The sequence below is a fragment of the Capricornis sumatraensis genome, chromosome 5 (assembly GCF_032405125.1).
Source record: "Capricornis sumatraensis isolate serow.1 chromosome 5, serow.2, whole genome shotgun sequence".
Taxonomy (NCBI): Eukaryota; Metazoa; Chordata; class Mammalia; order Artiodactyla; family Bovidae; genus Capricornis; species Capricornis sumatraensis.
The window spans coordinates 89,638,665-89,653,092 of record NC_091073.1 but is presented as its reverse complement, the minus strand read 5'-3'; the positions used below and the strand labels follow the sequence as shown (position 1 = coordinate 89,653,092).

Below are 14,428 nucleotides of genomic sequence, written 5' to 3'. Positions count from 1 at the left end.
TTTACAGTAAGACAATTAATATATTGTTGTATTGTTGTTCTTCAGTAATGAGTTTTCTTCTTTGTTCACAAAAAACATTGTTTTTAAATTTTCAAATTCCTACTAAGATATTTTCCAAGTATGCCTAAAATGTGTGTCCAAATTCTGATTTTCAAAGGTGAGTATATATTAAAGAATACTGTGGCTTTTGCTTTTTATTTAGTGTTATCAAGGATAACAGAATCAGTTTTATTGTAAATACAATGTGTGAAGAAAGATGTTCAACATCAATGCTCCAGTCATTCAGCCTGACATTTCTCTGTGAAGTGGGCAGAAAATTAAATTGCCTCAAATTAGAGGAGAAAATCACACACCACAAAAAGTAACATGTCCAATGACAGTTGAGGTCATGCTTCCACTGCAATATGTGTGAATTTTACCATATTAGTTTCACTGATGGTAATGGAAATTGTGCAGTCGCCCCTCTTAATGTGCTCTGAATTGTTACCCATTAACATCCTCAAAATATCAAATTTTTCCTGGCATTTTATGTTGGTTTTAGAGTATCACATTGTTATTATGTATTCGTTTGAAAAGTTAAAGCTAACTTCATTATGTTTCTTCAGTTTTAATTTTTTCAGCTGTTCTCACCCAATCTTCCCCATCCCAGACCAATGATCAGATATCCTGGATTTTTACTCTTTTGAACTTCCCTGGGTTATAAAATAAGCACTGGAAACTGGAATTCATTAGTCATTTTTTTAGAGTCCAGATTTTTATAGCAAGCATTTTTATGAGACTATTTTGAGATCCCGGTGTATTCTGTTGGGATCCTTACAGAGGGTAAGATATGAAAATGGCAAGTCTAGGCAAGAGCTAAGTCAATATATTGCCTTTATGAAAATTAGTAAATGGTGTTTCATACCTAGGATAGAAACTGCTGCATGTTAGATGTCTAATAAGATTAGAGAGCTTAGATTTAAGCTCTAACTTGCCCTCTGGCGAGAAGAAGATGGAAGAGGTAGCAGGGATGGCCTTTGTGAAGTAAGTTTCAATATCACTCACTGTGAACCAGGAAGGACAAAGTTAAGGGGAAATAACGCATATAAAGCAAGTAGCAAGACTGCCTGGCATGTGTAGGCATTCAATGAATATGAATTGCCTTGGGAATTCAAAAGGAAGGTGAAATCTCTTTGAACTAAGAATTGAGGTGATTTCATTAAGGCATCGTGAGTTAGCTATGAAGACATTTCAAACCAAGGAAACAGCATGAATAAGGAATGAAGGCAAGCGAAGTTCAAGAGCATATCTCATCTTGAAGGATAGTAAAGCTCTCTTACTGAAGGTTCAGAAATAGGTGAGGCATTTTTGTTTGTCACTATGACTTGAGAGGTGATGTTGGTGTTAACAGCACTAAAGCTAAGCAGGTTTATATATAGTTGATCAATCGTGTCCGACTAATTGTGACCCCAAGGACTTTAGTCCGCCAGGCTCTTCTGTCCATGGGGATTCCCTGGGCAAGAATATTGGCGTGGGTTGCCATGCCCTCCTTCAAAGGATCTTCCCAACCCAGCGATTGAACACAGGTCTCCCACATTGCAGGTGGATTCTTTACCCTCTGAGGTACCAGTGAAGCCCATGAATACTAGAGTGGGTAGCCTATACCTTCTCCAGGGCATCTTCCTAACCTAGGAGTCAAACCAGGGTCTCCTGCATTGCAGGCAGATTCTTTACCAGCTGAGCTTCCAGGGAAGCCCAAAGAGGTTAAAAGCCCAAGGAGGCTAAAGGCTCTTTAATTAGTGCTCCACAACAAAACACTCCTACAAGAATACCAAAGCAATCTATCTGAGAAAAGCTGAAGGATACAGTCTATGAAAAGAAGCAACAAAAGACGAAGTTGGAAAGTGGGCTCCAACATCACACGACACCAGATGCCACAGAAATAAGTGTGCCTCAATTGGTAGACAATGGGATGTTTTTAAAAGCTTTGTAATGGAGGAAAGATACAGTGAGTCTTTATAAGTACTGAGAATAATATTGGATTACTGGAGTGGATAGCCGTTCCCTTATCCAGAGGATTTTCCCAACCCAGGGATCGAACCCAGGTCTCCCTCATTGCAGATGGATTCTTTACCAGCAGAGCCACTGGGGAGGCCCACTGAGAATAAGGAATATCACAATTCAACAAGAAGACTTTGGCCCTTATTGGCGAGGTGAGTTGGGGAGAAACTGCCCATAGGCAGGTGTCAGGTAGAGTTTATAGGCAGTGAGAAGGGATAGGAGAGAAGTGATGCAAAGCCAGTTTCTCCAAGGAAAGAGGCTATGGCTCTAATCTTACTCATATACCTTTCCTCCATAGGAAAACTCTTCCCCCACCCCCCATTTGGAAATCGTTAACCAGTGAGATATTCAAGTTTTTCTGAGCGCTTAGGACCTGAAAGGGGAGGAAAATTCTATCAGTCTTTCAAAGCCAGAATTTCTTCTCCCCTACTCTGGTCTGTCACAGTAACATTGCCTTGAGGGAGACAGTGGGAAAGCAAGCGTCAAAAATGCAATTTCAGCAGCACATCTTACTCTGATTAGCAGTTAAAAGCAAGCACAGGAGCTGCTGCTCTGGGGCTACACACCTGAGGTTGTCTGTCAGACCTAACACAGTTCCAGTGCTTCATGACTAAGAGCTACTAGCCCAGAAAAACTTGGATATGACAGAGTGAGTCACATAAACACATAAGCATGCACATCTCTGCATACACACTCTTGTACACACTCCTTTCTCAGAACAAAATAATGGCAACCGGTTAATAATCATGAAAACATTTCTGGACCTTAAATTACTTCTTTTACTTTGTCTTTAAAAATTCACATAGCTTAAGATGGTTTGTTCCTGTCTGTTTTAACACAAAAGGTGGAAATGATGGAGAAGCATGGCCAACCACACCGGCCAGCACTGTACAAAGGAACTGCTGGCTAAGTACAGTCTGCTGCTGGAACCAGTCACAAAGCCATTTTGTGTTCTTGAAAATGTTCTGCGACTTCTTAGATAAATCTCTACAAAAATTACTCGCTGTGTGTCATGTTAAAAACGCCCAGCAATTAATTCCTTTCCAACTATATAAACCGTGATGTTCAATAGGTTAATTACATGTTGCTTCAAAATGGATTTGCTATTTTCTTCTTACACTCTACCAACTTTTAGGTTCCCACTTTCTTTTTTTTTTTTTTTTGCCTAGCATTTGGTATTTTAGATTCTGTAATGTAATAAGGAAACTTATTACTTTCCTTCTCAATTAAAGAAAGTTTTAATTATTTAATGCAATAAAAGAAGGAGTTGAGTTTGTAACTCTTGGTTCTATATCAAGAGTTGCAAAGACAAATCCACAAATTTAAGATAATAGGTTTCAGAAGGGACTGCAGTTGACTAGGAAGAGCACACCGGCCTACAGGCATTCACATTCAATGTTATTAACCATGACCATGCAGGAGGTACACAGTGTAAATGCTGGCTGCATTAAACTCATGGACTGCAAGCCTGAGATCTCCCTTCCTTCAACTCTTTTAGTGCTAATGGGGGCTCCACATAGCACAGTGCATGGAAGAGTCTCTTTGTTGATAGGCAGTGTCCCTTGACACTGGAACTTCTGAACTTCCTCTGTGGAATCAGGAGAAGAGCTGTGGTATGCAGTCTCTGTTTGGATCAGAAGAAAGTATATGCCAGGGTCTGTGGTACTTTTTATCAGAATTGGGCCTTGTCTTTGATTCTAAATGGGTTTTTCCCATTCAGTTAACCAAAGGGAAAAGATAAGAAGTGGAAAATAGGAAGAACTTGCTTGGATATGATCTGACTGCCAACCTGCTGGTGCGTTGTGCATGCTTAGTTGCTAATTCGTGTGCAGCTCTTTGTGACCGTGAATGCCCCCCCCCTCCCCCCAGGCTCCTCTGTCCATGGGATTCCCCAGCAAGAAAACTGGGCTGCGTTGCCATTTCCTTCTCCAGGGTATCTTCCTGACCCAAGGTTCGAACCCAAGTCTCCTGGCAGGTGGATCTTTACCATAAGCCACCAGGGAAGCCCCAACTTGCTGGCAGTTTACACAAATTCACATCAATAGCTGTAAAGAAATTTACAGCCATGGGCAGAGTGTGGTAACCATAAGTTTTGAGCACATATATTATTTTCTGATAAGCTTATTCCTTGAAGCACCATGATATTTCCCTAGTTGATTTTAGTTCTGTAACTAGTTATTTGTTAAACTCACTAAACTCACTCAGCAATTAGTTGTTGTGCAACTAAGATAACAGGTTGCGGTCAAAGATGGAGAAGTTTCATTTTCCAACTAGGTATAGGAAAATGGTCCCCAGCTCTTTTTGCACCAGGGACTGGTTTCATGGAAGACAATTTTTCCATGGACTGGGGGTGGGGGTAGGTTTTGGGATAATTCAAGTACATAACATTTGTTGTGCACTTTATTTCTAATCTAATGCCATTGCTATTAGGACCTGGAGGTACTGGTCTGCAGCCCGGAGGTTGAAGACCCCTGGCAGGATAATTACATGCTGTATAAAAGACAATTTTTCTGTTCCATTTTCTCTGGGTTTCCTGTTAGATACCCATTTATTTTTACAAGTAATTTATTGTTTTACAGACTATTATAGAGTTCATGTTCACTCTACATAAAGTAAAAGTAAACAAAGCTCATCCTGCCATTTGTTCACAAAATTAAAAATTAACCCCTACTTTGATAAACAAGCCTCAAAACCAAAGAGCTATTTCCTGAAGAACAAAGTGAATAGGATGTGCCAATTGTTGTGCAACAAACAAAAGAAATATGTATTAAGTTTCTACCATGTTCCACATACATACCTTTGATGTTAATCATAATATTAAATTTCACACTAATTTCATTCTAACAGGTTTTAGGCATATTTTATTAAAATAGGTGAGTAATCTGTGTAACAGAAAAGTTACATAGCTTGGACACAATTTCACACAATTTCAAAGAAAAGACTCAAGGATTCCCATGCAGGTCTCTCAGGTACTATGGAACATTTTTTAATTTCAAAATATCTATAAAATTATCCTTTCCCTAATTCTGCCTTTCCAAAACTAGGCAAATGTACCTTGTACATTTGATGTACCTTGTCTTCCATGAAATCACTAGCTGTAGTATAATGTGAGGTGCTCTTGTATTCTTTTATTTCCATGCAGCCATCAGTGTGGGCACTGGAAGATGAATCAACGGCATAAATGTTCTGCCTACTTTTCACTGAACTGAAGGATTACTATAGTCACAGGAAAAGGATACCCTCAAACTTGGAGCACTTTTGGTTACCTGCTAATTGAAAATCTGTCCTTCATTATTTCTTTTTTTTTTTTTCAAAGACGGAATAATTAGACATATCTTCAGAGAAGAACAATCCTAAAAAGATGTAACCCAGAAATATATTAAAGCTCACTGGGATCACAGAAACTCTGAGATTCAACAAATATTTCTGCACTCATTTCAGGAGGAGGCTTATATGAGCACAGTTCAGTGTGTCAGAAGTCAGGTAGGGATCTGGTTATACAGGGAACTCTGGAAGTGCCCCTCTCTGGGAAAAATATGAATGAAAATAAATGAGAGGTAGAAATGCTAAGTACACATTTTAGGTTAACTACTCTCCTTTCAAAATATTTTGTTAGTGTTTTGTTACCTGTTTTTATTCCCTCAGTTTCTGTACAGCAAAGTGAATTCAGAAACCTACAAGTAACTAAAGAAAACCTTGTTTTATACCTGGCTGAATAAAATGAAATAAATTCTTGCATTTCTGAAAATTGTTCACCATCTCTCATCTGAAATCATTAGCCATCTGTTTTAATTTTGTAAAAAGCCTCACCTAAAAGTCAAAGATTAAATTATATTGTATTCCTGTTATTCTTCCTTCCCTGGAACATGAGTATAAAGTATAATCTTTGTTTTCTACATTTTTTTTAAGGAGGAATGACCAAAATCACAGAACTAGCTTAAGAATTTCTTTTTCTATACTCGATGAACATAAATCTATATTGAAAGTAAACAGGATTTCAGGACTCCTAGAATTCAATTACAATTTGGTATGGTTTATCTGATGACATATCAAATGGAATTCCTCACTATCCAACACTCAACACGTCTACAGGAGATTTAAAAATAATGTTTCATAATGATGGAGGCATCACTATACAATCCCTATGCCTTCTGAACCTTCGAAGATTGGATTATATTTAAAAGAGTTTGAATTATGAATGTTATTTGTGCCATTCTAACGTCTGGATTCAGTAGAGATTCCCAGAGGGAAACAAAAACACCCTGACATCACACACACATTCCTTCTTGGCATGGTAGCAAGCAAGACAGAACACAGAAGAGGCTATGCAGGAATTAAGTACATTCAAATCTCATGAGAAGGTTTATGTTTTCCCTAAAAATCAGTATATAGGAAATACCTGGTGAACCAATGAGGAAGGTAAATTTTTATGGTATAATTTCAGGAGAGAGCTTGTGGGGAACACAGATGCATGTATAAACCAAGATTATAAATTCTGAAGAGGAGACTTTGTCATTAATTTTATACCCAGGTCTACCATGCTGACCAACCCAAAACAGGGATTCAATTAATATTTAGTATTTACCTGGTAATGATGTGTAAATGATTATTGAACTGATGCTGAAGAATGGCAAATCAAGTATTTCTCAGAATTCACATTAATGTGTCTACTTTTATAGATCAAAGATGCAGCTAAGTTTGGAACTCAATTATTCTTCCGAAAACTACTATTTTGATTACATATTTCAAAATAAAGCACTATCTGAAGATCCTCTGACTCAAAACCAATTTAAATCCTATTGTAACTGGTTGACTCTAGATTCTGAGAAAAATCTATTTCAGTTATTTCCTTAAATATGGCACTTACAACATATATTTGAAGAACAGTACACCCTAATTTCTCCTAAAAGGCAATTCAAAGTTCAGTGTTTTTCAAAACATTATGTTTGCTTTCTTAATTAAGTGGAGACTTGATTCTCTCAGCCCAACAGTTCATATACGGAACAAAGCAGCATCAGGCATGGCTATTCCACCATTGACCTTCTTGAACCAAAGCCCAGACACCCTGAACAAAATTTAAATTTCTAGATCAATGTTCTGACCTGAATAAGAAGGTTAATAAATATCTGTGAATTGAATACTGCATGAATATTATGGGGGAAAAAATCTCCTTAAAACAATATAATACGGTTTATAATTTCAGTAACTGTATATAAATAAACTGAAAATAAATAAAAATTTATGTCAGGTTACATGTACACAATAAAATCTGATTTTTAATGATACACATATCAAGGCAGACAGAGAGATGTCCTACAAGATCACTTCTTAGTCTCAAAATGTATTTTTTAATGTAGGACTTAATGATTTCAAGGTATTTATATTTAATTGGACTTGCTGCTGCTACTGCTGCTAAGTAACTTCAGTTGTGTCCGACTCTGTGTGACCCCACAGACAGCAGCCCACCAGGCTCCTCCATCCCTGGGATTCTCTAGGCAAGAACACTGGAGTGGATTGCCATTTCCTTCTCCAATGCATGAAAGTGAAAAGTGAAAGGGAAGTTGCTCATTCATGTCTGACTCCGCGACCCCATGGACTGCAGCCCACCAGGCTCTCCCGTCCATGGGATTTTCCAGGCAAGAGTACTGGAGTGGGGTGCCATTGCCTTCTCCGTAACGGGACTTAGTTAATTCTTAAAATGCATCTTTAAAAAAATAAAATAAATAAAATAAAATGCATCTTACATGGTTTTATTACTATTTTGATCATGAAGTCGCCATGATAAAAATAAACTGCTCTTAGTACCTATTAAGTTCTTCCCTAAAGGTCTAAATATTCATCTACATTCATCCACACCTCTTCTTTCCTTTCCTTCCTACTTTCTTCCTCCATGACTTCCTTTCTTCCTTTTCCTGTCTTTTATTTCTTGTCTTCCTCCCTTATCTATATTATGTAAATATTATACCTTGTGTTCATGTCTTTATCTTTGACAAACATTATTTTAATTGATCTATATGAAAGATTTTATTTAAAGCCGAACAAACCAAAAATAATGCCTAGTTGTGGATGTGACAGGTGATGGAAGTAAAGTCTGATGCTGTAAAGAACAATATTGCATAGGAACTTGGAATGTTAGGTCCATGAATCAAGGTAATTTGGAAGTGGTCAAAGAGGAGATGGCCAGAGTAAACATCCACATTTTAGGAGTTAGTGAACTAAAATGGACCAGAATGGGCGAATTTAATTCAGATGACCCTTATCTCTGTTACTGTCGGCAAGAATCCCTTAGAAGAAATTGAGTAGCCCTTATAGTCAACAAAAGAGTCTGAAATGCAGTACTTGGGTACAGTCTGAAATACAACAAAATGATCTCTGTTCATTTCTAAGGCCAACCATTCAATATCAGTAATCCAAGTCTAGGCCCCAGTCATTAAAGCTGAAGAAGCTGAAGTTGAACAGTTCTATGAAAACCTAAAAGAACTTCTAGAACTAACAGCAAAAAAGGATATCCTTTTCATCAAAAGGGACTGGAATGTAAAAGTAGGAGGTCAAGAGATATCTGGAGTAACAGGGAAGTTTGGCCTTGGAGTACAGAATGAAGCAGACCAAAGGCTAACAGAGTTTTGCCAAGAGAACACACTGGTCAAAGCAAACACCCTCTTCCAACAATACAATAGGTGACGCTACACATGGACATCACCAGATGGTCAATATTGAAATCAGACTGACTATATGCTTTGTAGCTGAAGATGGAGAAGCTCTATACAGTCAGCAAAAATAAGATCAGAGGTGACTGTGGCCCATATCATGAACTCCTTGCAAAATTCGTACTTAAATTGAAGAAAGAAGAGAAAACCACTAACCATTCAGGTATGACCTAAATCAAATCCCTTCCAATTATACAGAGGAAGTGATAAATACATTCAAGGAATTAGACCTGATAGAGTGCCTGAAGAACTAGCAACAGAAGTTCATACACTGTACAGGAGGACATGATCAAAACTATCCCTAAGAAGAAATGCAAAAAGGTAAAACGGTTGTCGGAGGAGGCCTTACAAACAGCTGAGAAAAGAAGAGAAGCAAAAGGCAAAAGAGAAAAGGGAAGATATACCCATCTGAATGCAGAGTTCCAAAGAATAGCAAAGAGAGTTAAGAAAGCCTTCCTAAGTGATCAGTACAAAGAAATAGAGGAAAACAATAGAATGGGAAAGATTAGAGATTTCTTCAAGAAAATTAGAGATATCAAGGGAACATTTCTTGCTAAGATGGGCACAATAAAGGAGAGAAATGGTATGGACCTAACAGAAGCAGAAGATACTAAGAAGAGGTGGCAGGAATACACAGAAAAACTATAAAAAAAGATCTTCATGACCCAGATAACCAGGATGGTGTAATCACTCATCTAGAGCCAGACATCCTGGAGTGCGAAGTCAAATGGACCTTAGGAAGCATCACTAAGAACAAAGCTATTGGAGGTAATGGAATTTCAGCTGAGTTATTTCAATTTCTAAAAGATGATCCTGTTAAAGTGCTGTACTTAATATGCCAGCAAATTTGGAAAACTCAGAAGTGGCCACAGGACTGAAAAAGGTCAGTTTTCACACCAATCCCAAAGAAAAGCAATGCCAAAGAATGTTCAAACTGTCACACAGTTGCATTCATCTCACAGTCTAGCAAAGTAATGCTCAAATTCTCCAAGCTAGGCTTCAACAGTACATGAACTATGAAATTCCAGATGTTCAAGGTGGATTTAGAAAAGGCACAGAAACCAGATATTAAGCTGCCAACATCTGCTGGATCATAGAAAAAGCAAAAGAATTCCATAAAAACATCTACTTCTTCTTCATTGACTACGCAAAAGCCTTTACAGTGTGGATCACAACAAACTGTGGAAAATTCTTCAAGAGGTGGGAAGACCAGACCACCTTACCTGCCTCCTGAGAAATCTGTATGCAGGTCAAGAAGCAACAGTTAGAACTGGACATGGAACAATGAACTAGCTCCAAATTGGGAAAGAAGTATGCCAAGACTATATTGTCACCCTAGCCCCATTCCTTCGACCTCTGCTGCCGCGGCCGCCGCCACCTCCCTGGAAGAAAGGAAGCAGGAGAGGATGCCATGTCTCCTGTCACCCAAGTCCTCCAGCTGCGCTGCCACGAAGAGTGCAAGATGTTCGCCTGTGCCAAGCTTGGCTGCACCCCAGCTCTGTCTGATCAGAGCTGGATCCAGAGTTGCATACAGACCAATTTCTGCATCAGCGTTATCTCGACCAGAGACTAGGACTGGAGAGGGCTCTACGGTATTTAATGGCACCCAGAATGGTTTGTCTCAGTTAATCCAAAGGGAATTTCAGACCACTGTGGTCAACAGAGATATTGATACTGCAGCCAAATTTATCAGCGCAGGTGCTGCCACAGTAGGAGTGGCTGGTTCTGGTGCTGGTATTGGAACAGTCTTTGGCAGTCTCATCATTGGTTATGCCAGAAACCCTTCACTGAAGCAGCAGCTGTTCTCATATGCTATCCTGGGATTTGCCTTGTCGGAAGCTATGGGTCTCTTTTGTTTGATGGTTGCTTTCTTGATTTTGTTTGCCATGTAACAGAAATTACTGCTTGAAATGTTGGCATTCATATTAATTGTGGATATAATTCTGTGTATCTTACAGTGACTCTGAAAACTGTAGTGTTGGTGTGATGGAAATGTATGTTATTTCCAAAGTCATTTCATTAAAGATGAAAACTTAAAAAAAAAGACTATATTGTCACCCTGCTTATTTAACTTATATGCAGAGTATATCGTTAGAAGGACTGATGCAGAAGCTGAAACTTTGGCCACCTGATGCAAAGAACTGACTCATTGGAAAAGACTTTGATGCTGGGAAAGATTAAAGGCAGGAAGAGAAGGGGACAAGAGAGGATGAGATGGTTGGATGGCATCACTGACTTGATAGACATGCATTAGAGCAAGCTTCGGGAGTTGGTGATGGACAGGAAAGCCTGGAGTGCTGCAGTCCATGGGGTCGCAAAGACATGACTGAGTGACTGAACTGAATTGAACTCAACAGTATGTAAAATGCCAGGCTGGATGATGCACAGGTTGGAATCAAGATTGCTGGGAGAAAATCAATAACCTCAGATATTCAGATGACACTACTCTTATGGAAGAAACCGACGAAGAACTAAAGAGCCTCTTGATGAAAGTGAAAGAGGAGAGTGAAAAAACTAGCTTAAAGCTCAACATTCAAAAAACAATGATCATGGCATCTGGTCCCATCACTTCATGGCAAATAGATGGGGAAACAATGGAAATAGTGACAGACTTTATTTTGGGGGGCTCCAAAATTACTGCGGATGGTGACAGCAGCCATAAAATTAAAAGACACTTGCTTTTTGGAAGAAAAGCTATGACAAACCCAGACAACATATTAAAAAGCAGAGACATTACTTTACTGGCAAAGGTCCATATAGTCAAAGGTATGGTTTTTCGAGTGGTCATGTGTGGATGTGAGGGTTGGACCTTAAGGAAAGTTGAGTGCCAAAGAACTAATGCTTTTGAACTGTGGTGCTGGAGAAGACTCTTGAGAGTCCCTTAGACAAAGATTAAACCAGTCCTGAATATCATTGGAAGCACCGATGCTGAAGCTGAAGCTCCAATACTTTGGCCACCTGATGCGAAGAACTGACTCATTGTAAAAGACCCTAATGCTAGGGTTTGAAGATTGAAGACAGAAGGAAAGATTGAAGACAGAAGGAAAGATTTAAGACAGAAGAAGAGGAAGACGGAGGATGAGATGGTTGGATGGCGTCACCAACTTGAAGGACAGGAGGCTGAGCAAGCTCCTGGAGTTGGTGATGGACAGGGAAGCCTGGCGTGCTGCAGTCTGTGGGATCGCAAATATTTGTACATGACTGAGCGACTGAACTGACTGAAATGGAACACATTTTTATCAAGTGGATACACTAAGAGTACTAACAATGAGCATAAGATGTTCTAGGAAAGCATAAGGAAATTGTTCCACCACTATGACCAACTCATGATGACATCTAGATTGAATTTTTTACTTATATCTATAAGATTGTGGGTACTAAATTAAGCACTTGACCTCTGCTGCCACAAATCCTAAATTGTTCCTGGAGAAAATGAGGCTGCCTGTGGACACTTTTGATTGGAGGTGGACTGGTCCTCAAGTCCCTTCAGCTTCATAATAAGTTGCCAAGCTGCTCATCTGACTTCCAAAATAAATACCTTACCTTTTATGATCATTAAAAGTCAAATCTTCCAGACTTTTACTATGAAGCACAATCCATAATCCCTACTCTTCAAATTCTAATTCATCAAGTCAGAGAAGTGATTTTTAGGAAATATTATCTAAGAGGCATGTATCCCTAAAGGCACTCCAAACTTTATTACTGGATAAAGTTGGATCACATTTGTTAGCCATTCAGAATCTGACAACACAGACCTGAAGTCTAATGTGATGGCGTCAGTTTGTTTCCAGTGGTTAGTACAAAAAACCAATAGTTTCAAATCTAGAAACATATTCTCTGTATTGTTCAATATCTGATAAGAAACAGGTAAAACAAATTACTATACTGTTCAGTGGCATATATGTAAATACATAATACAGGTTTATCTGATTACTTGAAAATTAGCTCTAGAAGGTTAGAATATTATCATATTACCAATGTGACTTTTTGGTACTTTTTTTTTTTTTTTAATCTTATGCTCCTTCCCCTAACTCAGGTAGTTAGAATATTTCATTCTCATTGTATCAATTAGTGACCAACATGCCAGAAATAAAATTAGATAAAACATACCCATAGGATTTTGAGTTTCAAAACCCAAACAATTTGGAAGAGTGCAGAATGTGTAGATGAAAGCTGTTCTTCCTATGTTAGCTCCCTCTCCATGGCAAAATTCCATAGGCTAGGAAGAAAAAGAAAGTGAGAGGCAAAAAAGAAGAGTCTAGATATCACTGAGACATCGCTGAGAAACGATGTTTGCTTTATCAATGTCCATGGAATAAATCCAGTGTTGAGAGAATAATGACAAAAACTTCAGATGAATCAGGACTCTCTAAAAGCAAGACTTGAGTAGGCATAGGCTAAGAGCAGCTCACAGAGTTGTCCTTAGTGTAGGGCAGGACAGGAGAAGCAAAATTTCTCCAGTGAAAAATGCACAGAGAGCCAGCAGACTGAATGTGTCCTTGGAATGAGGACAAGGAGGCTGCAGTGGCAACCTGCAAGGACCAGTGACCACAGACCAGACTGAAAGAAGGACGTCTCAGCAGGTGCCAGCAGGGATAGTTGATGACACGGAGGGCCAGATGGCCCCCCACCTGGCAATTTGTAGACACAGTCCTGGAGGAGAGTCGGTGAAAGCTGATTGAGATTGAGTTTCTGCCACTTGATGGAACTGGGGCCCAGAATACAAATTAAGTTCAGCTAGAGAAAAATATAGAAAACTGTTTCTTGCATACTTCAACACCTGAGCTTATACACTGAGATTTCTTTCTGTTACAAGTCTATAAATGACTCATAGGACAATTCTTATTAATCAAATATTGCATTCTAATTACTGTATTAACATAATCCACCTAATTATTTTATTTATCTCCTACTCTATATTTCCTAACTAAACTACATATCATCATTATTTTATTTATAGACTAACCTTCATTCCTGAATCATTGTACATATTAATATCTACCATGAGAATATTTGTCTACTCTACCCTGGGTTTCCTCTCTATTTGTTTTTTTTGTACTCCCCTTAAGCTTGTCAACAGTGATGACAGCCAATTTTGACTGGAAATAATGTAATCTTTTTATATATAACAACAATAGTTTATCCATCTCAGAAGTATAATAAAATCTGATGGTCTTCCCTTCTTTTATTGTTTGTGTGTCTCTTTTCCTTTTAAGCTCTGTACTTCTCAAGTCTGTAGTCATATTTTAAATTATTATGATCAACATTTCAGCCCTCATACTCTAAGTCCAATTTCCTAACATTTCCATCTGGTTAGACCAAGTATCACATGGCTGAGGATCTAAATTCCAGATCTTAATTTTCCTTAATATAGCACACAGCACCTTCACGGGGCAGCAAAGTCTGCTAAAGGAAGCTGAGAAAACACTTCCATTGCCCAAATATGGAACCAACATACTTCATTGAGAAATGGAAAAATGGGAAAGGGTAGAAATGATGGATTCCATTGAGGCCAGCCATAATGTATACACAAGTGTTATATATTCCAGAAGGAACTATAGTTCAATTTAATTATTTAGATTTCTCCTGAATTCTGTTGTTATTAATATTATTATCATTACTAATGTTCAGTCTAAGGTTAGATTGGTTCTAAATTGTATGACTGCACAGTTCATTTTTTA

General features: G+C 38.4%; 1 protein-coding gene and 1 pseudogene across 1 annotated transcript in view; one reads left to right on the top strand and one right to left on the bottom strand.

Annotated features, from left to right (window-relative positions):
* Positions 1-14,428, bottom strand: part of KCND2 (potassium voltage-gated channel subfamily D member 2) — a 549,283-nt gene that overhangs the window by 337,284 nt on the left and 197,571 nt on the right. The gene's annotated exons all lie outside the window — the stretch shown is intronic.
* Positions 10,210-10,639, top strand: LOC138080270 (ATP synthase F(0) complex subunit C3, mitochondrial pseudogene; annotated as a pseudogene).